This window comes from Macrobrachium rosenbergii, chromosome 12, assembly GCF_040412425.1.
Source record: "Macrobrachium rosenbergii isolate ZJJX-2024 chromosome 12, ASM4041242v1, whole genome shotgun sequence".
In the NCBI taxonomy this organism is placed as follows: Eukaryota; Metazoa; Arthropoda; class Malacostraca; order Decapoda; family Palaemonidae; genus Macrobrachium; species Macrobrachium rosenbergii.
This window is the reverse complement of record NC_089752.1, coordinates 110,045,185-110,071,852: the sequence shown is the minus strand read 5'-3', so window position 1 is coordinate 110,071,852 and position 26,668 is coordinate 110,045,185. Positions and strand designations below refer to the sequence as shown.

The 26,668-nt window shown below is 35.1% G+C and overlaps 1 protein-coding gene across 3 annotated transcripts in view; it reads right to left on the bottom strand.

Moving 5' to 3' along the window:
* LOC136843861 (uncharacterized) overlaps positions 1 to 9,630 on the bottom strand; it is a 163,102-nt gene extending 153,472 nt beyond the window's left edge. For all 3 annotated transcript variants that reach the window (XM_067112703.1, XM_067112700.1, XM_067112701.1), the window contains exons 1-2: positions 9,539 to 9,630; positions 9,176 to 9,324 (exon numbers count right to left, since the gene is read on the bottom strand). The gene's annotated coding sequence lies outside the window, so the exon portion shown is untranslated. The remainder of the gene's footprint in view (positions 1 to 9,175; positions 9,325 to 9,538) is intronic.
* Positions 9,631 to 26,668: the final 17,038 nt, after the last annotated feature.

Below are 26,668 nucleotides of genomic sequence, written 5' to 3'. Positions count from 1 at the left end.
TTTTTAATCTTATTGAAGTTAAGCATTACCATTTAGAGACAGTAACAGTAACCGGCTCCCTTGGGAGAACCAGCCACCAAATTTTGATGTACGTTTATCAGACTATTCAACTCGTCCTGACTAGCTCATTATCACGCAGTCGCTTTGTTAACTCAGCCGGCCACCCCTTATGCTGTTTTTGTCGGTCTCTCCACTGTTAATGAAGCCATATTGCGCTTTGCTCTTTTTTTATGAATACTCTCTAAAGTGCGTAGGTTGGTAGCACCGTCAGTGCACCTCACGTAGTGCACTGTAGGCATTACATGAGTTTTTTTTTTTTTTTTTTTTTTTTTTTTTTTGCAACGAACCTTCGGCCCCTAGCTGCTTCCCCTTTCATCCCTTTTACTGTGCCTCCGTTCATATTCTTTTTTCCCTGTTATTTTCCACCCCCTCAAGAATTGTTGCATAGTGCAACTGCGAGGTTTTCCTCCTGTTAACCTCTCAAACCCTTCTGGTGTCAATTTCCGTGGCAGCGCTGAATGACCGCATAGGTCGCAGCACTTGGCCTGGATTCTATATTCTATCCTATCTTGTTTTATCCTTGAATGCCCATAGTAATTTTTTTTTTTTTTGACGGTTGCTGAAGCAGGCTGTTCACCGAAGTTTTTTACATTTCAAAAACTGAATTTCGACAGTAGACCAAATTAGATTTAGTAGTGGTATCCCAGAACAGTATTGACTTGAAGACTGACAGTTGCAGATAAGAAAAAATACGTAAACTTCGTTCTATTGGTAGAGATGGAACTGAGATAAGATTCTATACACATGTTAAAAGATTCTATACGCATTAAAAGTTACAACGTATGATTCTTAGACTTAGTTTGATATCTATGTACAGTTTAAAAAAATGAAACTTAAGAGCTCAAATGAAGGCTAGAGAAGTGATTAGTGTACGTAATTTTGAATAAATATGTTTTGATGGAAATGTCTCGGGTTACAGGCGTATTAAGCCATGCTCATAATTTTTAATAAATGGAAAAGCTTAGAATGATAGATTTTTTTTTTTTTTTTTTTTTTTTTTTTTTTTTTGCTTTATCAGAGAATACTTTGAAGAGAGGAATTAACGGTCAGGCGGCGATAGAATTCGTATGACTCTTGACTGAGTCTATGGGCTAGAAACAGTCGGTGCTCCTTTGGCTAGTTATTACCTACGCGTCACCTACCCCGAGGTGTTAGTACTAAACACCGTAAGTAAATATAAAGTAGACGGCCGCACGAAAATACCGTTTATTAATATAATTAGTCAACCACACAATATAGAAATGGGTGTTTATAATACTTTGATCCCCGAGGGGCTAGTACTAAACGCGGCGTCCCAAGGAGATTCCGGCACGTGTAGTACTAGCACCTCGGCGTAGGTGACGCATAGTGAAGCCCGAACAACATCATTCAGGCAAAAGGCGTAGAATGAAATTGAAACATCGTGCGTGTTTGCATGGAATTAAATAATTTTTCTATTTACATATAAAGTGAAATCCATGATTTGGGTACAGAAGACTGCAAAAGCGTCATAGTAATTTCATTTGTCATTAAAAAGATATAATTGAAAAATAAACCAATAATATGGATATGCGTAAGAGTGGTTCGTCAATCATGGGCATTGCCAGTGTCGTTCACAAGTTATCTTCGTAGGGGGTATAGCGCCGCCAGTCTACGTCATGCGGTGCACTGTAGGCATTAGAAGGTTCTTTGCAGCGTTCCTTCCGGCCCTAGCTGTAACTCCTTCCATTCCTTTTATTGTACCTCCTTTCATATTCTCTCTCTTCCATCTTACTTTCCACCCTCTCCTAACAAATGATTCATAGTGCAACTGCAGGTCTATCCTCCAAATCTTTTACTGCCAGTTTCAGTTTCAACGCTGAATGACCTCATAGGTCCCAGTGCTTGGCCTTAGTCTTAAATTCTATATTCTGGTCTGTTCACAGGGTGTTTATAATTATAAACCGCTTTATCCAAAACTCCTATTATATACCCATCACTGTCATTCCTGGAAAACAGGATGCAGCCGTTTATAAGGCACACTGATACATTCAATATAAGTACCGCATGCGCGCACGAATAACCGTTGATGATGAAATATCCTGTGAGCGTAATCATTTAATCTTCCACGAAAAACAAGTGTGTTCTTGACTCTTGGCGTTTGTGGTTGATTTTTTTTTTTTTATACAGCTATGCAGAGGTTAATTCAATTCTCTGACAATAAGTAAAGAGCCTTGGTTTCTTTTACTTAGGTGTTTGAATAAAAACTGTACTCCACTGTCCTCATGCGGTGCACTGTGGGCTTTACTTGAGGTTCTCAGCAGCGTCCCTTCGGCCCGTAGCTGCAGCCCCTTTCATTCCTTTAACTAAACCTCCGTATATATTCTCTCTCTTCCATCTTACTTTCCACCCTCTCCTAACAATGTTTTCTTACTGCAACTGCCAGGTTTTCCCCCTTTGCACTTTTCAAACCTTTTTACTGTCAATTTCCCTTTCATCGCTGAATGACCTCATAGGTCCCAGTGCTTGGCCATTGACCCTAATTCTATATTCAGTTCAATTCAGTTTCCCTTTCACTGCTGGATGACCTCATAGGTCTGAACACTTGGCCTTTGACCTAAATTCTATATTGTACAGTATTCTATTTTGTAATCGACGGTCTGTGGCCACTTCCCTTTGACTAGCGAGGTTAGTAGTTAAAAGTTTTAGGAAGGGAATAGGCACAATTCAGACATTAGCCACAGTAATATAAAACTCGATCTTTATATATATTGGCTTAACCTCTTGACGAAGTTGCTTAGGAGAGATAAGAAGCAAAACAGGACCAACCACAACGGCAGAAGCCAAGAACGCATTGTCATTTTATGAGTGGTTATACGATTAAGCTCACAGGATATTTCACCATCTTAATCATTGTAAAGACTGCAGCGATAAAGACAATAAAGAACGTTAATTGGTGTATTGTGCCGTATTTGTGTCAACGGGAATGGAATATATATATATATATATATATATATATATATATATATTATATATATATATATATATATATATATATATATATATATATATATATATATATATATATATATATATATATATATATATATATATATATATATGTATATATACATATACAAATATATACATGTGTATATATATATATATATATATATATATATATATATATATATATAGAGAGAGAGAGAGAGAGAGAGAGAGAGAGAGAGAGAGAGAGAGAGAGTGTGTAAAATCTTGTATAAGTACACCTGCGGATACCAGCGAGCATATACACTCAAGTCTGTACTTAGGAATGTAACCGTTGACATTATGCCTTAATTATAGTGAGTTAGACGGTTGCAGTCTATTAAATGCTACTGTAAGCGTTGACCCTCCCTTAACGAGTCTTGGTAATAATTCTCTTTTGCCTCGCCACTGACAACGCGCTTCATATTAATTCAATTATAACGGGTGAGTGAAAACATTAACTACAATTTTGCATCATTCTCCTTTTAGTTTCCTGTAAAAGAAAACTATTGGGCCGGCTTTGTCTGTCCATCCGCATTTTTCTTGCCGGACTTTTTTCTGTCTGCACTTTTTCTGTCCGCCCTCAGATCTTAAAAACTACTGAGGCTAGAGGGCTGCAAATTGTTATGTTGATCATCCACCCTCCAATCATCAAACATACCAAATTGCAGCCCTCAAGCATCAGTAGTTTATATTTTATTTAATGTTAAGGTTAGCCATAACCGTGCTTCTGGCAACGATATAAGATAGGCCACCACTGGGTCGTGGTTAAAGTTTCATGGGCCGCGGATCATACAACATTATGCCGAGAACACCGATAGATTTATTTTCGGTGGTCTTGATTATACGCTGTAGCGGCTGTACAGAAAACACGATTGCGCCGAAGAAACTTTTTACTTTTTTTATTATAGACTCTTTCAGAGAGACTGCTCTGTTGGGTCATCTCTGCGCGGACAAAAAAGGGACTTATTTTTGAATGGTACTGAAAAACCTACCCCTTGGAAAGAAGACAGGCTATCCGTCCATTCTTTCCACATACTGAACCCCCCTAGGAGGACAGTGCCGTCAGTGCAGCTCATGCGGTGCACTGTAGGCATCACTTAAGTTCTCTGCAACGTCCCTTCGGCCCCTATCTGCAACCGTTTTTAGTCCTTTTACTATACCTCCTCCAGTCATATTCTCTTTCCTCCATCTTGCTGTCCACACTCTCCTAACAGTTGTTTCGTAGTGCAACTGCGAGGTTCCTCTGTTACGCCTTGCAAACCTTTCTACTCTCAGTTTCTCTTTCATCGTTGAATGATCTCACGGGTCCCAGCGCTTGGCCTTTGGCCTAAATTCTACATTCCATTCCGTTCCACATGACCGAACCATCTGCAAACACAATGATCCATCTTTTCATGTTCGTCAACATTTTTTTTTTTTTTTGCCACATCCGTGTATTTCTCTTAAACGTAAGTGCTTATAAAAGACCCACCTCTTGAAAGAAGGAAGACTATAAGAACCTTGTTCTATAACCAAAGAGAAAATTCCACTGCTTGGAGTTAGAAGGAAAGCAACTGGCAACTGACCAATCAAGGAATGGTTAACTTTCACTCAGACTCCGATATTTGGGTCCCTCCTTGGGTCCTGATTTTGCAATTCGCCGCTTACGAACATGACAAGATTCCTAATAGCTCAAAGGACCAGTGACCCGAACTCGCACTAGAATCTGCACATTCACATTATATTTAGTATGTTTAGTTGAAAAGCTCTTCAGTGGCATTTATAGGGTTTGAATTGAATGGAATATATAATTTAGGCCAAAGGCCAAGCACTGGGACCTATGAGGTCATTCAGCGCTGAAAGGGAAATTGACAGTAAAAGGTTTGAAAGGTGTAACAGGAGGAAAACCTCAAAGCAGTTGCACTATGAATCAATTGTTAGGAAAGGGTGGAAAGTAAGATGGAAGAAAGAGAATATGAAAGGAGGTACAGTAAAAGGAACGAAAGGGGTTGCAGCTAGGGGTCGAAGGCACGCTGCAAAGACTTTGAGTAATGCCTACAGTGCACCGCATGAGGTGCAATGATGTGTTACCCCACCCTACGGGTTTATAGACTTTGTAAAGAAAATTTATAAGCTTTGATTTTATCTTTATACTCATTACACGATGATGGTACTGCCATCCAAATGGAGATTCGGAGGACCACATGAATCGTAATTTTTAATTACACATATATTTACTTTAGTTACTGAATAATGAATATGGAAAAGGCTTTACCAGATCGGTGACAGTGGAGAAAGTGTTATTTGTTATCCAAAGTGGAGACTCGTCATAAAGTATCATCATTGTTGTTACTGTTATAATCGTTGCTGTAACTTCAGTTATTACAAATCACTACACATGTAGTTCTCGGGAGATGAACTGGCGTTATTGACGATCGTCACAGTTCTTGCAAAAACGAACAGTAGCGTTAAAGGAACGATGGTATGGAAATAAAAAGTAAATTATTTGAATCAGTAGACTTCTCTGTTGTTCTCTTGCGTGATTATATATTCGCTTCTCTCGTCCCTTCAGATAATGGCTTAACAAGAATTTTACGCTATGCAGTTATTGTTCTCATGTTTACTTTAAAAATTTGTTCTTACGTCATGGTTAATTAACCTCTTTAAAAGCTATAAAAAGTGTCAGTCTAATGATCATAAAAGTTTAGAGAATCATACCCATCCAAACTCGTGATCTAATGACAAGTCCGATTTCCTTAGCAATTTCTTGCCTAAAACGGTGTGCCTGTATATATATATATATATATATATATATATATATATATATATATATATATATATATATATATATATATATATATATATATATATATATATATATATATATATATATATATATATATATATGTATGTATATGTGTGTGTACACATATAATACATGTGTATATATATATATATATATATATATATGTATATATATATGTGTCTTCATTACATTTTGAGGACTGTACAAAAATAAATATTACAAAAGGCTATATTTAAATTTAAAAATTTAGATTGTACAATATATAAAAAAAAAAAAATATATATATATATATATATATATATATATATATATATATATATATATATATATATATATATATATATATATATGAATGACTTTTTCCTACAAGAGACACATCAGTCCAAATGAATTTAAATGGATAAATTCCGAAAGCTGCAGAGCTGTCCATGTAATTCTGCATTCTCCTAAGATCAAGATAAAGAGTGCAGGAGGGGTAGGCTAATAGAGTAACCAAATATTAGGAATACCAGAGAAAAGGGGACCCCCGTAGTGGGGTAGTGCCGTCAGTGCACCTCACGGGGTGCACTGTAGGCATTACTAAAGGTTCTTTGCAGCGTCCCTTCGGCCCCTAGCTGCAGCCCCTTTTATTCGTTTTACTGTACCTCCATCAGTATTATCTTTCTTCCGCCTTGCTATCCACCCCATCCAAATAATTATTTCATGGTGCATCTGCGGGGTTTTCCTCCTGTTATACCTTTGACACTTACCTGCTCTCAATTTCCTTTCCAGCGCTGAATGACTTCTTAGGTCCCATTGGTTGGCCTTTTGGCCTAAACTCAATATTCCATTCCATTCCTTAGAACAGGGACGAGATAAAAATTACTTAACTTTTCTCAATTTCTGGATATATCGGTGTTTTTCAGACGCTGAAGACTGCAGCACTTCCCAGACATACTGAAAATATCGGATTAATAGGAATATAGCAGCTACTATTCACGTTCTCTATCGTATCGTGGGGAATTTATTAAGTAATCAGATGGAATTAAAATGTTCTTCATTTTTTAAGTAGGTCGTGTGGGTGGCGGGGCGGTAGTGGCGCCAGTGCTCATCAATGCTGCACTGTAGACATTACTTAGGTTCTTTGCAGCGTCCCCCTTCAACCCCTAGCTGCAACCCCTTTCATTCCTTTTGCTGTACCTGCGTTCATATTCTTTATCTTCCGTCTTGCTTTCCTTAACCTTCTCCTAACAATTGTTTCATAGTGCAAATGCGAGAATTTCCACCTGTTACACCTTTAATACCCTTTTACTCTCAACTTTCCCTTTCAGCGCTGAATGACCTCACAGGCCCCATTGCTTGGCTTTTGGCCTAAATTTTAGATTCCGTTCCATTCTTGTTTAGAGTAATTATTCAAAACTTGGATGGTGTGGATATTTCTTGACGTGGACTCAAAATGGAGAACTAGGAGGATCATCTAATGTCTTTAAAGCATAGAGAAACGATGAACGCAATTATACTATTGCCATTAGATGTGGGAGATTTTAGATGAAAGTAATGTGTGATAACTACTCTCTCTCTCTCTCTCTCTCTCTCTCTCTCTCTCTCTCTCTCTCTCTCTCTCTCTCTCTCTCTCTCTTTTATTTCACGCATATGATGAAAATCTAATGTGATGATGTTTGAACTAGAAAATAGAGGATAAGTTCGAGGGAAAGTTCATAAAAGAAACAAATATTCGTGAGATGAACGGGATATGAATACAAGGAGAGAGAGAGAGAGAGAGAGAGAGAGAGAGAGAGAGAGAGAGAGAGAGAGAGAGAGAGAGAGCAAGTATTGCGCATGCGTTGCATGAACATTCATGAGATTATGATCAGAAAATAAAGGAGGAGAGGTAAAAGTGTCAGAATTGATAAGACGAGGTATATCAAGAATATGCAGGAAAATTATGTTACACAGAATAAAGTAGAAATTGTAAACTTGACCCTTTCAAAATACATTTATATTACACCCCTGAAGAATTCTTTGGACAATAAAAACTTAATCGTATTTTGATGAAATTTATGTTTGATCACTGGTTCCACAATCACGCGACATTCGGGAAAACGTTTTATTGTGGCCTCGTCTTTCAGAAAATTTCTCCCTCTGATATGAACATTTTATATAAGTAGCTATCATTCTGTCTCTGTCTCTCTCTCCAGCATTATCATAATTCACATCTCTGTATTATATCAATATCATTTTTACTTGAGAGTTTTTCCTCTAAAGCTAGAGTAAAACATTTCTTACATAGACTTAATATCGTTTAATATTACTCTCTCTCTCTCTCTCTCTCTCTCTCTCTCTCTCTCTCTCTCTCTCTCTCTCTCTCTCTCTGGGATACTGAGATAAAGTTTTGCTCACAACAGAACGAGTAGTAGGCTAGAATTTATTCGGAGCTGGCAAAAGACTGTGGATAGCTTTAGGAAATTACTGTGGGTATTACGTCAAACTAACTTTTTGTTCCGGAATTTTCTGGAATTTTGTAGGCATTATTTAGGACACACATATAATATATAATATTTATATGTATAAACATATATATATATACATATGTTTATACATGTATATATATATGTATATATATATATACTGTATGTGTATACAGTATATAAATATATATATATAAATATATATATATATATATATATATATATATATATATATATATATATATATATATATATATATATATATATATATATATATATATATATATATATATATATATATATATATTTATAAATATTTATAAAACGGTATGTGTATACAGTATATAAGTATATATAAATACATATACATATATAAACATGTATATATAAATATATATACACAGTATATATATGTATATATGTATATATATTTACAAATATATGTATGAATATATATATATATATATATATATATATATATATATATATATATATATATATATATATATATATATATATATATATATATACATATATATGTGTGTGTATGTGTGTGTATTATATATACAGTATGTTCTTTATGTCTTGTGGTGTTTATTATACACTTGCAGTTCTTAATATTAATGAGGTGATATCCTCCAAAACAACAGAAGACTACCAAAACATTGCAACCATATCACCAAAGCGAATTTTCTTACCGAATACCTTCTTAATCGAGACTCACAATATTATAGATTTCATACACGGGAATTAATTCGTAAAAAAAAAAATCAGATCTGTTTAAAGCGTAGGTGTAGGACGTGTGATTAAGAAATAAAATAATAAAACTATAATGAAAATAATTTGTTTCTCAAATACAGTGAAGAAATAAAAGCGTAAGTTCAATTCCACTTACCCAGTAAACAAGATTCCTCACTTCCTTCTTTATTTCAAAATTCACTTTAGTATTGTCTTCCTCTTTATTGTTATTTATCCATAATTGCTTTCATGAAATTACGACAGTAAAGCAGTCACGCTAAAAACACTTTCAAGGTCAATTTGGTCCTGCAACGAAAACAGTGCCTTCAATTAAATACGATTTGGAAAAAAAAAGAAAATAAACCGAAGAAAATCCTGAAATTCTGCTTAAGGCAGTTTACAAATACTCCATCAATCACTCTTTCAAGGTCAGAACACCAGCCGAATCGCTAACAACCGCCGGCACGAGCTCGGGGGCTGAGGAAAACCTCAAACGCACAACAGCGGGTCAACCACGCACCAAACTCCGGCGGATCGCCGACGGTTACGTCCTCTCCTCCGAGCGTCTCAGACCCGACTGAGCATGATGTGGCAGAGATGAGAGAGGCAGGTAGGTATAGCAAGTGACTCAAGGTGCGTAGGGTGAACTTGAAAACGCCGCGAGACGCCTCTCTCGTCGCTAGCAGACTGTAAAGCTGCCTGCTGCTCTGTGATATAATCCAATCGAGTGAGTGGAATGATTGGTTTGACGCCAATGGACTGGTAAATACAAGTAACTGAAGACTGATGTTTCCTCTCGCCACTGGTATCTTACTTATTATCAAGCTCCTTCTTCTAGTTTTGTATGTGACTATTAACGCCACGTCTAGAGATATACGAAAGGGCGTATACTGTGATTCGGACTTGGTAATATGCTTCCATTTTTTTTTACTTACCGGTTTAGCAGTTTCCTAAAACGTTACCGCAAGATGCGCGCGCACACACATACTCACGCACACACACACACACACACACATATATATATATATATATATATATATATATATATATATATATATATATAAATGGGATTTCACTAAAAGAAAAGGCTTCCGATTCACAGGCTAACGAGGCTTCTGCGTAGATGTATGAAGCGACTATTCTATCTATCTATCTATGTATATATATCTATATATATATATATATCTATATATATATATATATATATATATATATATATATATTTATCTATATATATATATATATATATATATATATATATATATATATATATATATATATATATATATATATGGTTGTTAATAGAACTAAATTGTTTATTTATATATACAGCTGGTGCCATTTTAGTTATATGACAAGAACTCAATTTTTGCCTTTTTACGTCACAACTGGTTTTAAGTTTAGTTATATGTGCATGCACTATCTCAAAATAGACAAAAGAAAAAATATGTATATGTATATAGTATATTCTCCATGTTTTAAGTTTCTGCAAAACGGCATGACCCCATTCAAATTGGGTGAGGACCGCCAAAAAAAAAAAAATATATATATATATATATATATATATATATATATATATATATATATATATATATATATATATATATATATATATATATATATATATATATATATATATATATATATATATATATATATATATATATATATATATATATATATATATATATATATATATATATATATAATCTTTAACAACAGAAGAGCAAGTCGATACCATCCATCATCCGGTTGTGGATAAATGGCGTTTGACTGTCCAGCAGACTGGTATAAGACCACAGCCTTCAGTGCTGGCTCAGTGCTCACCATTCTGAATGATACACTTTGGGATGAACACTGACACCAGAACGGAGCGTTTTTGTCTTGTATCCAGGATGTTCCATGCAATTTCTACCTCCGTAGGTGGGGGTTTGTTGCCATTCAGAGCACTTCACGCGGTGCACTGTAGACATTACTTAATGTTCTTGGCAGCGTCCCTTCGGCCCCTAGCTGCAACCCCTTTCATTTCTTTTCCTGCACCTCCATTCACATTTTCTTTCTTCCATCCTAACAGTTGATTCATAGTGCAATTGCGAGGTTTTCCTACTGTTGCACCTTTCAAACCTTCTCACTGTCAATTTCCGTTTCAGCGCTGAATGACCTCATAGGACCAGCTCCTGGCTTAAATTCCATATTCTATTCTGTTCCATGTAATTTCTACAGGAATCAGTAATCCAGTAAAAGATATGTATTTATATAAGTTCGAGCCTGAACCAAGGGATCGAAACAGTCAACAAGAAGTATATTGGCAACTTGAAGATATCTGTGTTTTGGAAACACAGTGTTTTCCTGTTGCAGGGTAGAAGGGAGCCGTCAGTAAACCTCATGCAGTGCACTGTAGGCATTACTTAAGGCTGTTTGCAGCGTCTCTTCGCCCCCTAGCTTCAACCCCTTTGTTCCTTTGACTGTACCTCCTTGCATATTCTCTTCCATCTTACTTTCCACCCTCTCCTAACAATTGATTCATAGTGCAACAACTGTTGCGAGATTTTCCTCCTGGTACACCTTTCATACATTCTTTCTGTCAAAAAATTTCCGTTTCAGCACTGAATGACCTCATAGGTCCTAGTGCTTGGCCTTTGGCTTAAATTCTATATTTAATTCAATTTCCTGATGCAGGGGCGTGAGTGTATGAATTGCCATTTTTGTGGAAGTTTTCCGCTCAGGTGGTTCATCCACAATTCGGCAGACTCAGTATGAATGTGGAAGTGACCATTTTCTTGTTTTTCTGGTACCATCCCTCTAACGGAGAAATAATTAAATCTTTATACACATTTACAGGTAAGGGGAACTGTCATTGTAGAATATGGCAGTTTGGTTAAATAAGAACACATCTGTAAAACGAAGTACTTATTCATCCATACACCAACAATTATATACACGCGTATTGTATAGACATTAATAGATATGAACAAGGCACATACAGTAACATTGAGTGGTATAAGGATTTTAATAGTTTTCATATAGAATTTAATGGAAATGAATTCCATGAACACTGCAAATTGTATCTCGATCAAAAAAAGTCTTATCGTCATACTCACACCAATTGTTTTTTTCGCTTTTGAATTATAATGCTTCTTCCATATCAAGCTTATTGTCATCCCTTTCACTTTACAAATGACTTCCATTCAACCTAGTCCCCGTAGGAAGGTCACTGCACCTCTCGTGGTGCACTGTAGGCATTACTAAAGAGTACCTGCAACATCCCTTATCAGCTTTTTACTTTTCATTCATCTCTGCTCCCTTGCTTCCACTTGCTGTTCGATACCTGTAACTGTTGCTTTCCAGTGCGACTGTGCGGTTTTCTCTCAGTTTCAGCTTTGGATCCTTGTACTTCAACCTGTTTATCCCCTGGATCTTTTCATCTTGTTTTCCAGCAAATCCAACGCCTTAAAAACTCTGAATGACAGCCTACGGGTAGGGGAGGGAAGAGGGAGGGGAGGGGAGGGGAGGGGAGGGGAAGGAAGGGGAGGGAAGGGGAATGGGAGTGAGAGGGGGAGGGGAAAGGTGGAAGACAGGGGAGGGGAATGGGGATGGATTTTAAGCACTGAATGGCTGAAAACGCTCCAGTGATCGTCATTATAGCATAAATTTCTTGATTCATTCATTCATACAGTCTACTTTTACTTCCATGGGTATATACATACATGTTCACGTACTTATAATTGCATATACACATTTATCCCTTTCTTATTAACCCTTTTAATCCATGAATCCCATACTTATGGTCCTTGATTACGGTCAAAGACCTTGTTAAGCTATTAGTCATTGATTTTTTTTATCAAACTTCATAATGCATCGATGCGACCGTTAATTTTCACTTTTTGCCTCTGCGTGATATGCCGATTTTCAGCTAGGCTTGGTATTTAATATATTTTTTTTACATCAGATAGACAGACAGACAAACTTACAGAAAAACAGACATATACAATATATGTATATATATGTGTATATATATTATTATATATACATATATATGTATATTTATACATATATATACACATATATATATATATATATATATATATATATATATATATATATATATATATATAATATATATATATGCACATACATATACATATACTATCTGGTGTAAATTCCAGGAATTGTTGCCTTGCCTCTTGTATTTTCACCTTTTTTTTAGCATTAGATATTATATATATATATATATATATATATATATATATATATATATATATATATATATATATATATTTATATATATATATACATATATAGTATGTATATGTATATAAATATATATATAATATATTTATTTATATATGTATATATATATATATAAATATAGTATATATACACACAAATATATACATATATATGTATATATATATATATATATATATATAATATATTTATTTATATATATATATATATATATATATATATATATATATATATATATATATATATATATATATATATGTACTTTACCTTACAGACTTACCTTACAGACCTTACAGTTCGTTCGGGTTGCCCCAGGTCCGTCAGTGTGAGGCACCTTTGATGTCTACCAGAGAATTGCTAATGCATCTTCCGGTATATTTTGCATCTTCCAATCTTGGATGGTCTGGGATGCAGCTTAGGTATTTGTCGAGCTTATTCTTAAACACAGCTACGCTCACTCCTGATATGTTCCTCAGATGAGCTGGTAGCGCATTGAATAGACGCTGCATTATCGATGCTGGTGCGTGGTGGATTAATGTCCTGTGTGCTTTCCTTAGTTTTCCTGGTATAGTTTTAGGCACTATTAATATGCCTCTGCTTGCTCTTTCTGATAGTTTTAGCTCCACGATGTTTTCGGTAATCCCTTCTATCTGTTTCCATGCCTGTATTATCATGCAGCGTTCTCTTCTCCTTTCGAGAATAAATAATTTTAAGAATTGTAGTCTTTCCCAGTAGTCAAGGTCCTTAATTTCTTCTATTCTAGCTGTAAAGGACCTTTGTACACTCTCTATTTGTGCAATATCCTTTTGGTAGTGTGGGAACCATATCATATTGCAATATTCAGGTGGACTACGTACATACGTTTTATAAAGCATAATCATGTGTTCGACTTTTCTTGTTTTGAAGTGCCGGAACAACATTCCCATCTTTGCCTTGCATTTTGCCAATAGTATTACTATTTGATCATTGCATAGCATATTCCTATTCAGCATCACACCAAGGTCTTTAACTGCTTCCTTATTTGTGATTGTCTCGTTATTAGGCCCCTTATGTTCATATAGTATTCCTTCTTTATCACCACAATTTATCAATTCAGATTTATCAGAGTTAAACACCATCCTATTTACCTATACCCATTCATATATTTTGTTTAGGTCTCTTTGTAGCGAGTTCCTATTTTCATCACAAGTAATTTCTCTACTTATTCTTGTGTCATAGGCGAAACTTCTCACTACCGAGTCCTTAACATTACTGTCTATGTCTGCAATCATAATAACAAACAGCAATGCAGCTAACACCGCACCTTGTGGCACACCGGATATTACCTTAGCTTCATCCGATTTCTCATCGTTTGTAGAGAGAGAGAGAGAGAGAGAGAGAGAGAGAGAGAGAGAGAGAGAGAGAGAGAGAGAGAGAACCAATTTCAGGCCTCATGTGAAACCGTCCTTTTCTTTATAAACGCTGATATTTTTTCCCAGATGTCAAAGATTTCACATCCCTTTGTAAACCGGTATTCGGCGACCTTAAAAGCTCCGGGAAACATGAACTGTCGTAGTTTAGCGGTATTTTCTTTTGATGTATAGCGAGCGCCACGGAGCGGTAACCTCAGACCGAATACCCCCATAACCGCTGTATATCAAGTATACTTGCAGTCGCTGGATGATATAAAGTAACATTTCAAATTTTGGTGCTGAAGTTGTCCCCGCAGGAGGGTTAGTCCCGTCAGTGCACCTCATGCGGTGCACTGTAGGCATTGCTTAAGGTTCTTTGCAGCGTCCTTTCCTTAGGCCCCTAGCTGCAGCCCCTTTCATTCCTTTTACTGTACCTCCGTTCATATTCTCTCTCTTCCATCTTACTTTCCACGTGGTTCACTGTAGGCATTGCTTAAGGTTCTTTGCAGCGTCCATTCGGCCCCTAGCTGCACTCCCCTGTCATTCATATTCACTTTCTTCCATCTGCAGTTCACTGTTCATATTCTTTGCAGTGTTCTTCCATCTTACTTTCCACTTTTACTGTAACTCCTAATTCTCTTCCATCTTTTTCCACCCTTCCTAACAATAGTGCAACTCCGAGGTTTTCCTCCTGTTACACCTTTCAAACCTTCGTAATGTCAATTTGCGTTTCAACGCTGATTGACCCCATAGGTCCCAGCGCTTCGACTTTGGCCTAATTTCTATATTCTATTCTATTCGATATTGAAGTTATCGTATTGTGTCCTTTAAGATACAAAAGATATCTTTTCAGTAATATTTCAGGAAATGTCCACATTGCTTTTATTCGGAAGGTACTTCATTAGGGAGAAAGGCAATGACGTCACGTGCCATGCAAATATGCAGAAATGGTAACAGTTTCCAGGTAAGGGCAGTTAGGTGCGGTACTCAGTACCTGAAACTCTTCGTGAGGAAATATTTCATCTGTGGAGGAACTGTTGCAAGGCGGGTTTACTCAGAGGTTCTTTTCTGATGTCTTTGTTGCACCCTTACCTCATTAATCATTTATTTGTTAATTTTCACGTATGGATTTATGCCTTCGCTGGTATATTTCTGTACTATATTATTCATATTCTTTAGTCGTATTGTTCTAACTTTTTCTCTTATTCGATAAAAAACTTATCAGAATTTTTTTTTCATTGCTTATTTGTAACTACTCTCTTCTTCGATACACCCCGTAGGAGAACAGTGCCGTCCGTATTACTCAAGCGGCGCACTGTAGGCATCACTTAAGATCCTTTGCAGCGTCCCTTCGGCCCATAGCTGCAACCCCTACATTCCTTTTACTGTAGCTCTATTCGTATTCCCTTTCTTCCATCTTACTTTCCACCCTCCCCTTACAATGTTGTTTCATCGTGCAACTGCGAATTTTTCCTCTTATCACACGTTTAAAGCCCTTTACTCACAATTTCCCTTTCAGCGCTGAATGACCTCTTAGGTCTCAGGGCTTGGCAATTGGGCTAAATTTTATATTCCACTCTATTCCTTATTCAATACAGTTTCGTACATCATAAAGATTTCGTGCAATGAAATTTATGTTTCGAAGTTTTCATTTTTTATTTTTAAAGAACAATAGTGTATATATTTATCCAGAAAATTGAATGTTGGTTTTATTCGAATGTTGATTTTATTCGAATGTTGATTTTATGTAGTATAATAAAAACACCGGTGATAGGATACTATACTTTAACATGAATGAATGAATTAACGATTGATTTTAATTGTCCTCATCATGATCGTTTCTTTAGATTTTTTTATATCTAATCTTGCTTTTCAATTATACATCTAAATATTATACAGCATTATTTTTAGTTTTCTGAAAAGAAAACCATTGTGCCGGCTTTGTCTGTCTGTGTCCGCACTTTTTTTCTGTCCACACTTTTTCTGTTCGCACTCAGATGTTAAAAACTACTGAGGTTAGCGGTCTGCAAATTGGTATGTTGATCATCCACCCTCCAATCATCAAACATACCAAATTGCAGCCCTCTAGCCTCAGTAGTTTTTATTTTATTTAAGGTTAAAGTTGCCACAATTGTGCCTTTGGCAACGATATGGGCCATGCCACCACCAAGGGCCGTGGTTAAAATTTCATGGCCCGCGGCTCATACAGCATTATACCGAAACCACCGAACGATAGATCTATTTTCGGTGGCCTTGATTATACGATGTACATAAAACTCGATTGCGCCGAAGAAACCTCGGCGCATTTTTTACTTGTTTTTTACTTGGCCTGCCCTTGTTATATGACTCAGCGCTGCTATCAGAGATAAAGAAATTGTAATGACTAAAATTAATTAGGTAATTCAATTTATTTTTAGAATTGACTTTATAAACCTCAGATAGGAAACTTATAATAAAACCGATTGCTTAACTCACTGACTTAACGAACTGTCTTCAAAGCTCAGGTATTATTAACATAAAATTTAAAAAACCTATACGATAGAGGATAGGAATATCTAGGATTTTCGTAAGAGCATCCACCCAAACTGCATAAGTACAGACTCCTTCTAATTATAATTATAGGAAGGATTAGATTAAAGTCTATGATTAAAAGTCCATCTGAATTTGGAGAAGGATAAAGTGCTCGTCACATTTAAATAGTTTACAAATATTAAAGTCCCGAATATAAGAGCCTTTCATTTTCAGAATACATATAGTAGAACGTATCGTCTCTAAATAACCGTATTCATTGTAGAGAGTTATACCTCTCAATAATTTTAGGTTTACGTAAAATATATTATTACAATGCAATCAAAAAGGTTTTTTTTTGAAGGTTACAATAGTTCTCAGTATTTTTATATTATTGGACTTTTATCATTCTTTTTTTGTCACGAGAACAGAACTAAAATTGAAAACATGCTGATCATTATTATCAAACAAAAAACAGTCTAAAAATTTGTCGATAACCGACAAAACTATGTAAACAGATTTAAATCTGTACTCATCTTGTTACTTAAATTTTCAACTTCATCACCATTGTAATTCTCACACATTGAACAAGACATCAGGAAACCTGATCACAGAATACTGGGAGTTCATCCTCCTTCTAAAGGCACTCCTCGTGATTATAAGAATTTGGGACCGATGTACAGAAATCCATACCGATGGAATGACAAATAACAACTATTCGTCTGCGTCACGAGGAATTCTTGGGAATTTGGATAGTGAGAAATATGAGGGTGGAAGATAATTGCATTTTAAGGGATAATTTCTAAGAAAGGTTGTCTTCTTTGGCGCTCGTTATTGGCAGCTAAGGCATTGTCGTATGTGGTACTAATGCAAGTTCGTGACGGTAAAGTTTTCTTTTGTGAAAACAGGTGTTTGTTAATTTTTAGAACATTTCTTGGTTTTAGTTTTCTGTAAAAGAAAGCTTTTGTGGCGGCTTTGTCCGTCTGCACTTTTTCTGTCCGCACTTTTTCTGTCCGCACTTTATTCTGTCCGCACTTTTTCTGTCCGCACTTTATTCTGTCCGTTCTTTATTCTGTCCGCACTTTATTCTGTGCACTTTATTCTGTCCGCATTTTTTCTGTCCGCGCTTTATTCTGTCCGCACTTTATTCTGTCCGTACTTTTTCTGTCCACCCTCAGATCTTAAAAACTACTGAGGCTAGAGGGCTGCAAATTGATATGTTGACCATCCACCCTTCAATCATCAAACATTCCCTATTGCAGCCCTCTAGCCTCAATAGTTTTTATTTTGTTTAAGGTTAAAGTTAACCATAATCGAGCTTCTGGAACCGCAATAGGTACCAACAACACAGGCCGCCACCGGACCGTGGCTGAGTTTCATGGGCCACGGCTGAAAGTTTCATACAACATTATGTGCTGTACAGAAAACTCGATTGCGCCGAGGAAACTTCGGCGCATTTTTTACTTGTTTAATATAGATGCAGGTGCAAAAGTGACTACTACAAGGAGCTAGTGACAGAAAGTTAAGTACTTCGTAATTTCCGTTTCAGCGCTGAACGACCTCATAGGTTCCAGTACTTGGCCTTTGGCCTAAATTCCATATTCAATTCAGTTCATTAACGAGCGCTTAAGAAGGCAGTCTTTCCTAGAAATTATCTCTTTAAAATTCAGTTATATTTCACCCTCATATTTCTCACTACCCAAATTCTCAAATTCTTATAAGACAAGAGTTGTTACCAACATTGATTATATATATATAAATTTATAATAGATATATATATATATATATATATATATATATATATATATATATATATATATATATATGCATATATATATATATATACATATATGTATGTATAACTGAATGAAAATATGGAACGTGATATATATAAATAAATATATATATATATATATATACGCCAAGTCCTTTAATTAGCAGGCTCCTAATATATATATATATCGCAGCATATATATATATATTTTATCTTTATTTATACATATATTATATTTATATTTATATATATACATACATATATACAGTATGTATATATTCTTCCAGTTTGCATTAACATTAGCTTAAATGAGTTTATGATTGCATATTGAGTTAGTGTATAAACATTGGGTTCGTGATTGTTAAGTATTCAAAAGTTCATTTTTTTTGTATCGCCCAGAGAAAATAACAGTGCAAAAAATTTTTGAGTTGATTCCATACTACAGCCACATATGTGGTTACACGCAAGAACTGGATAGTTTGCCTTTTCACACTATTAGTGAAGCTTTGAAAGTCCCCATGTGCCAAGAGTATAGATAAATTAAAATGAATGGCATGCTTACGAAGAATATCCTTGGAGACATGGTCAGCAAGCTTGGTGAGGTCTTCCCTTCATATTCGCAAGAACGACAGGTAGAGAACAGATAACGCCCGGTAGGACCGTCCAAAAGCATCAAACACTGACCAACATTTGCCACTCATCGCAGGATTCTGGATGAAGATGCTTCGGTGTCCAACAGGCAACCGAAATCATGACCTCGCTACTGGTTCCATGCACATTATCTTGACCCGCACTAGGCGATGAGTCAGCTGTCTGCTAGATGGGTATCTCAGAAACTGGCCAAAGAGGAAATTTCAAAACAGTTCTGAATTGTTTCCACACTAATTCAGACAATTTGTACAGGAAATTAGTGATAAAAGATGAGGCATGACGTTTCCACATAGTACCTTCAAAGCAAGCGGAAAAGCAAGAGGGTCTACCCCTAAATATTGAAAACTACTGTGTTTTAGGATTCTGAGTAATACCAAGATAAGCTAATTGCAACAGCTAAGAAAAGCAGCTATATTGCTCTTGAAAAATGCTCCTGGCCTTGCGGAGCTGATGTTAACAGCTGAAATGGCTTACTTTCCCTGAATTGTTGCTTCAAACCCTAACTCGCCCACTCAAAAGTCAATTTCTTATCAGAAATTACACTTATAATCTTAAAATAGTCACTGACATTTAAACAGTACTATTCAGATATAAGTCAAGAGGAAAAGGCAAAATTGTTCTGGATCGACTAATTATCATACTCTGAGTTTTAGAATGGTTAAGCTTCATGCCCCAAAGCCTACTCCACTCATGAATATGTGTTAGATCTCTGTTCAAGGATTCTGAAAACACAGAATTAAGGCACGGAGAAGAAACAACAGCTAGAAGAATAACATCATCGGGATATGCAATTAGTTTGCTCTCCAGATTTTGCCACATGTCACCAGTGTAGATGGTAAATAGCAAAGGCCCAAGAACACTACCTTGAAGAACACCTGAAGTGTCAGCACTAAAGCAATTATACTGGCCATCAACGCAGACCCTTTGGGTTCTGTTCATTAAAAACTCATTTAAGTTACTGATTAAAGATCCACTGATTTCCAGTAATCCTGTTATAGGCTTTTCAAAACTATTTTATCTTTTAATCAGTCTGTAACTTCATTCATTCTCCCTTTCCATTAACACATATGCATCCTACAGACTGGCATCTGTGAATGAGAAAACAATCCCCATTAACAAGAGTAAGATATTCGCACTCTTACTATGTTGGCTGCTCAGGTCTTAATTTGACCCACTACTCATTACACTAAATTCTTAAGGCTTATTGTTAGTTTCAGTAATATTTTTAATTTTCTATTTTTAAAAGGCAATGGTTCCAGACCTTCTTTGAGCAGCCCACTACTGTCTGTGTCTTGTGGTCATCTTGATACGATGGCAATCCAGAATACTTATTTTCTGGTGGTCACTCATTTCCTTTTCCTTGGCTTTCATTAATTTGAGTCAAATAGTATCTTTTGTGTCGCATGATAATTCTCAGAAAAAACAGCAATCTAAGTTGGAATCTTTGTCTTCTGGTATTTCATTATTTTTTTTTAATACATTATTAGTTAAGAACAATATTGTCATCAACGAAACCAACGCCAAACAAACGTGCATTTATTCTTTTATGAAACGCTTCCAATTTTCGCACTGTAAATTTCTTATATATATATATATATATATATATATATATATATATATATATATATATATATATATATATATATATATATATATATATATATATATATATATATATATATATATATATATATATCTATATATATATATATATATATATGTATCAGTATGTATGTATGTATGTATGTATGTATGTATATATATTCTGTTGTTTACACATAAATTCAGCCTTCATGTCTTGTCACTAAAATTGTTCAATACTAAAAATTATACATTATTATGTATTGACTAGGACCAGCGATTTTCTGCTTCATAAAAAAATACTTTAGACTTTTTGGTTAAAAAATTTAAGTACCTTGAGCTTTTTGTCATGTACACGATAGGTGAGGTTTAATTAATATTCTAGGTAGTCTTTGTAGTATTCTGCACCCCACACCAGCTTACAGAAAGGTTGTAACACAGGTTGGTTAAAAGCATCATACTGAAGGTTATTTTCTTATAAAATAAACTCACCGCATATTCAATCACTCATTATAACACTGCCTTCTTACTTCAAAGTTAAACTTATCTTTCAGCGTTCAGTCTTTACAAACTGTTTGATTCATACACAAATCTCAAGTTTCAATAAAAAATATAGTTTTACCTTGAAAATTTGAGATGTGAAAGAAAACGAGCATTAGTTCCTTTAAGAAAACGTACGTTACCTAAATTTATGGCTGTCTCAACTAAACCTAGACAATCCCATGCACCTCACGTATTTTTCCATAGATTTATAATTTTTTAAAATATAGACGTACATAATGCACCTCACATGCAGTTTAATTAAATGCAGGGTTATCAGTATTCCTAAATATAGCTTTCACTCTCACAGAAACCAGAAAACTAAACTTAGCCTATCGTTTTGTTGCACGAAGTACTTAGAGATATAGTTTTGTGATCAGTAAATATTTTCATTGCAGCTTGGTAGTGATCTGTCATTCAGAAGCTTTTGATATGCAATTAACACTTGAAGCTTGAAGATAAGACTACATTAACAAGATTTTTAAATAATTTTTTGCATAAAACCATAAAACTACATAGGCCTACAATACTTTTTTTTTCTTATATGCAGAATTCTAGTGAGGCTCTTAATAGACTGTGACTAATCTCCGGTTATCAGATAAGAAAGAACTCGGTATAAGGGTGCCTAATGTCTGGTAAGTAGCCCTCTAGTCCTGTTTGCTTATATTATTCACCTGTTTAATATCAAAGGATCGTTTTTTTTTAATATTTAGTAATAATTATCACTTTTTGTTGTTGCTTTTAGGGTACGTTTGGCTGAAGGCTTAAAAACTAATCATTCATAAGTTGGAGAGGTGAAAAAGTAGAAATCTTGCACTTAATTTAAACCTGCTCATATAACTTAGTTTTTAGCAGCCTGAAGCTGAGTGTCCAAAAGGCGTGTACGTGAGCACTATTTTTTTTTTTTTTTTTAAATAAAACTTTGCCTCGAGTGATTCATGAATGTATGAAATGTATATCAGAGCGTGATAAGGATTTACCTAGAACAAATACAACGGGCATTGCATTATAGCTGATGTAATCAGTCATTGCACTATTTCTTTGGTATCAGTATAAGGCTACGGATTATTGTTGTGACATTGTTTGGTCATAATTCAGAAAGCTATTTAAAATAAAAATAATTCATCAATTCTAGCCCTTTGTAGTAGCTAGGCAGCAGATAGGTGCCTTTCTTGCAAGGCTTTATGGCACGAATAAATCGCTGAAATAAACACAGGCGCAGAGACTCTCACACTCAAACACACACACACACACACACATAAATAATAATAATAATAATAATAATAATAATAATAATAATAATAATAATAATAATAATAATAATAATAATAATAATAATAATATTTTTCTTCGAACATAGATATTACATTTCGAATGCAGACGTTGTTAATATTTAAATCTTGGCCCAGCCAAACAGTAACTGCACTATCCATTCGTCAGATCTGTCCTGATTCCTAATATCCAGACGATCATCTCGGATCCGAAGGCCATCGTAGACACTTCTGCAGGGATTAAGTGTCACTGATTCCACAAGGGCCCTAAGATTGGAAGACTACCGTCAGTGTCTCCAACTGATGGTAAGTATTAAAACTCATATTATTCATAGCATTATTAATTTATTCTTATCATCTACATTTTTGTAGGCAATGATTTGTTTATACCACACGTTTCTATAAAGGCTATAAGGATGATTGCTTACAAATCTCTTGCGTTTTGATCATTATTAGCTTGGTACATTTCTCTTTACTGATACATTATGCATGCAATTATTATTTAGAGGAATTTTTTTTTGTATTTACAAAGACCGATTGAGTCTGTTCCTGTATACATTTTTTAGATAATTTTTTTACATCCTCTGTAGAAAGACAATTTTCAATTCTGTGTACGAGCATGGTAAAATCAGTTTATTAGTTGGTATCACAATTTGGCAACATTTTGGGGTGTTGGTTATAACAGTGGGTCTTGTAAGTGCATTAAAGTAATAAAATTTCATAGAAATACATCGGTAAAATTATCGCACACACATCACAAACAAGTGGAATAGAAGTTAATGACTTATTGGTAGTTCTAACCTGTGGTGCATACGATTATCCAGTATCGGCCAAAGGTTCGTTCTCCACTGAAGAGTTTTGACGTATCTTCAGCTCATTTGTGATATGTAAGAAATCAGTTGCTATTGTGTATTTATAACTCATTTTACTGCAGGGTGGACGCACTCTAATAATAAGCGGAATAGAAGTTCTTGACTTATTGGTAGTTCTAACCTGTGTTCCATACGATTATCCAGTATTGGACAAAGGTTCGTTCTCCATATACGGTTTTGACTTCTCATCAGTCTGTTTGTGTTATGTAAGAAATAAGTTGCTTTCGTGTGTTTATGACATGTTTTACCGTAGTGTGGCCGCAGTCTAGATAAGAACAATTTATGCCTAGAGAAAACACTGCGATATCAATTTAAAACCAGGAGGGTATCTCATGTTGGAGTCTAAGTACGCTGCTAATAATAATAATAATAATAATAATAATAATAATAATAATAATAATAATAATAATAAAAATAAAAATAATAATAATAATAATAATAATAATAATAATAATAATAATAATAATAATAATAATAATAATATAATAATCCGTACAGGTAACTTTGGAATCGTATGACCAGTGCATAGGACACTTCATTTAGTAGGTTTGAATTGTGATTTTTAGCCGGTGACCTAACTCAGTTTCGTTGACAAATAAAATTGCCTATCCTTCAACTGGGCATGGTTATCTAGTGAAGTGGCACCATAATAAGACTTCCTGGTAAAATTGTGACCCAAGGCATTACAGTCATAAATTATCAAGATGATTGTATGAAATTCTTGATATAAATGTACCGTTAGTTTTCTGCAAAAGAAAACTATTGAGATGACTATTTGTCTGTCCGGCCGCACTTTTTCAGTCCGCCCTCAGATCTTAAAAACCACTGAGGCTAGAGGGCTGCGGGTTGTTGATCATCCACCCTCCAACCATCAAACATACCAAATTGCAGCCCTCTAACCTCAGTAGGTTTTAGTTTATTTAAGGTTAAGGTTAGTCATAGATAGAGCGTCGGACAGCGCTTACCGGAAGCGTTGCTGACGCACCTTCACTCGACTGCATCTGGGGAGCAACTGAGCGTAACTGAGAGCAAGATCACAGCATTATACGCTGTACAGAAAACTCGTTTGCGCCGAAGAAACTTCGGCGCATTTTTTATTTGTTTAATGTTAAAAATACTCGTACATTGAAATAGCCTGGACGCTGCGGTTTATTATAGAAATCATGTGGACATTTAACTTTGGGACTCTTAAACCTTTAGCTGGAAGGCCACCATCCGTTTGGGATGTTTAGGTTTATAATCTCTAAGGGAAACCACGTTTTAGATACCTGCAATAAATATGCGAGGTATCCATTGGTGGCTGATAACCAGAGTCTGGCTTACGTATAATAGTCATTTTTGTTAATATTGGCGAGGTATCGACGTCTGCTCTCCATTAACGGTCGTCTTCAAAAAGCAAATTTTTGTTTTTTTATCTATTATCAGTTTTAAACGGTAATTTATGGATGTAAAGCATAAAAATATTTGTAATCGTACACAGAAATACTGATCGTTTTTGGAGAGAAATTTAGCCTGAAAACGCAATAGATTTCCGTTGCCAGTAATCTGAGAAATTACAGCGCCTGATAATACAGTTGAAGTAATCAATTAATCAATCAGTCGATACGTTTTTATTAAGGTTCCGCTCAATATTTTTGATAACTCGGTTCTTCAAAAATTTCCTTGACTGCCTGACCTAAGAAGGAGACATTTGTTATTTATTTTTTTGAAAGTTAGATTTGACAATCATTTCGGTTGAAAGCAGGTGATAAAACCCAGAACTCTGAAGATGTGCGGATGACTATTTTTTGTAATGTGCTTCCATTTTCAGTTTTGTGTAAAAGAAGACTATTGAGATGGCTATTTTTCTGTTCGTCCGTACTTTTTCTGTCCGCCCTCACATCTTAATAACTACTGAGGTTAGAGGGCTGCAAATTGGTATGTTGATCATCCACCCCCCAGGCAACATACATATCAAATTCCAGCCCTCTGTCCTCAGTAGTTTTTATTTTATTTAAGGTCAAAACTAGCCATGATCGTGCGTCTGGCACCGTTATAGTTGCCAACAATACATGCCACCACCGGGCCGTGGATGAAAGTTTCATGGGCCGAGGCTGAGAGTTTGATGGGCCGTGGATGAGAGTTTCATACAGCATTATACGCTGTTCCGAAAACTCGATTGCGCCGAAGAAACTCCGGCGAATTTTTTGCTTGATATATTCTATAAATAATGAGTCGAAAAAGTACTAACAAGTTTAGAAGTCATTCACTCACAAAACGTCCTGATAATGGTCTGGGAGAAGGCTTTTAGTTGTCATCGTTGCCGTTAATAATATTTCAGCTGTCAAATGATGAAAATAACCCTTTCTAACAACTTACTTTTAAACTGGTGTCCTTGTGAATTCACCGCTTCGTATTCATGCATATATTTGTAGAAATATATATATATATATATATATATATATATATATATATATATATATATATATATATATATATATATATATATATATATAAATAATATGTTATATATATATATGTGTGTATACTGTATATATATGTATATATATATATATATATATATATATATATATATATATATATATATATATATATATATATATATATATATATATATATATATATGTGTGTGTGTGTGTGTGTGTGTGTGTGTGTGTGTGTGTACATATATATATATATAGTATGCCCTAGAAACAAGGTCAGACAGGGTAAAAATCTCTTTCTACATCTGTTTTAAGAACAATGTCATATCATCTTATGTCTCCAAAAGCTACTGTCATGAACTGGAGTTTCTCACACCCCATGAAAATGGAA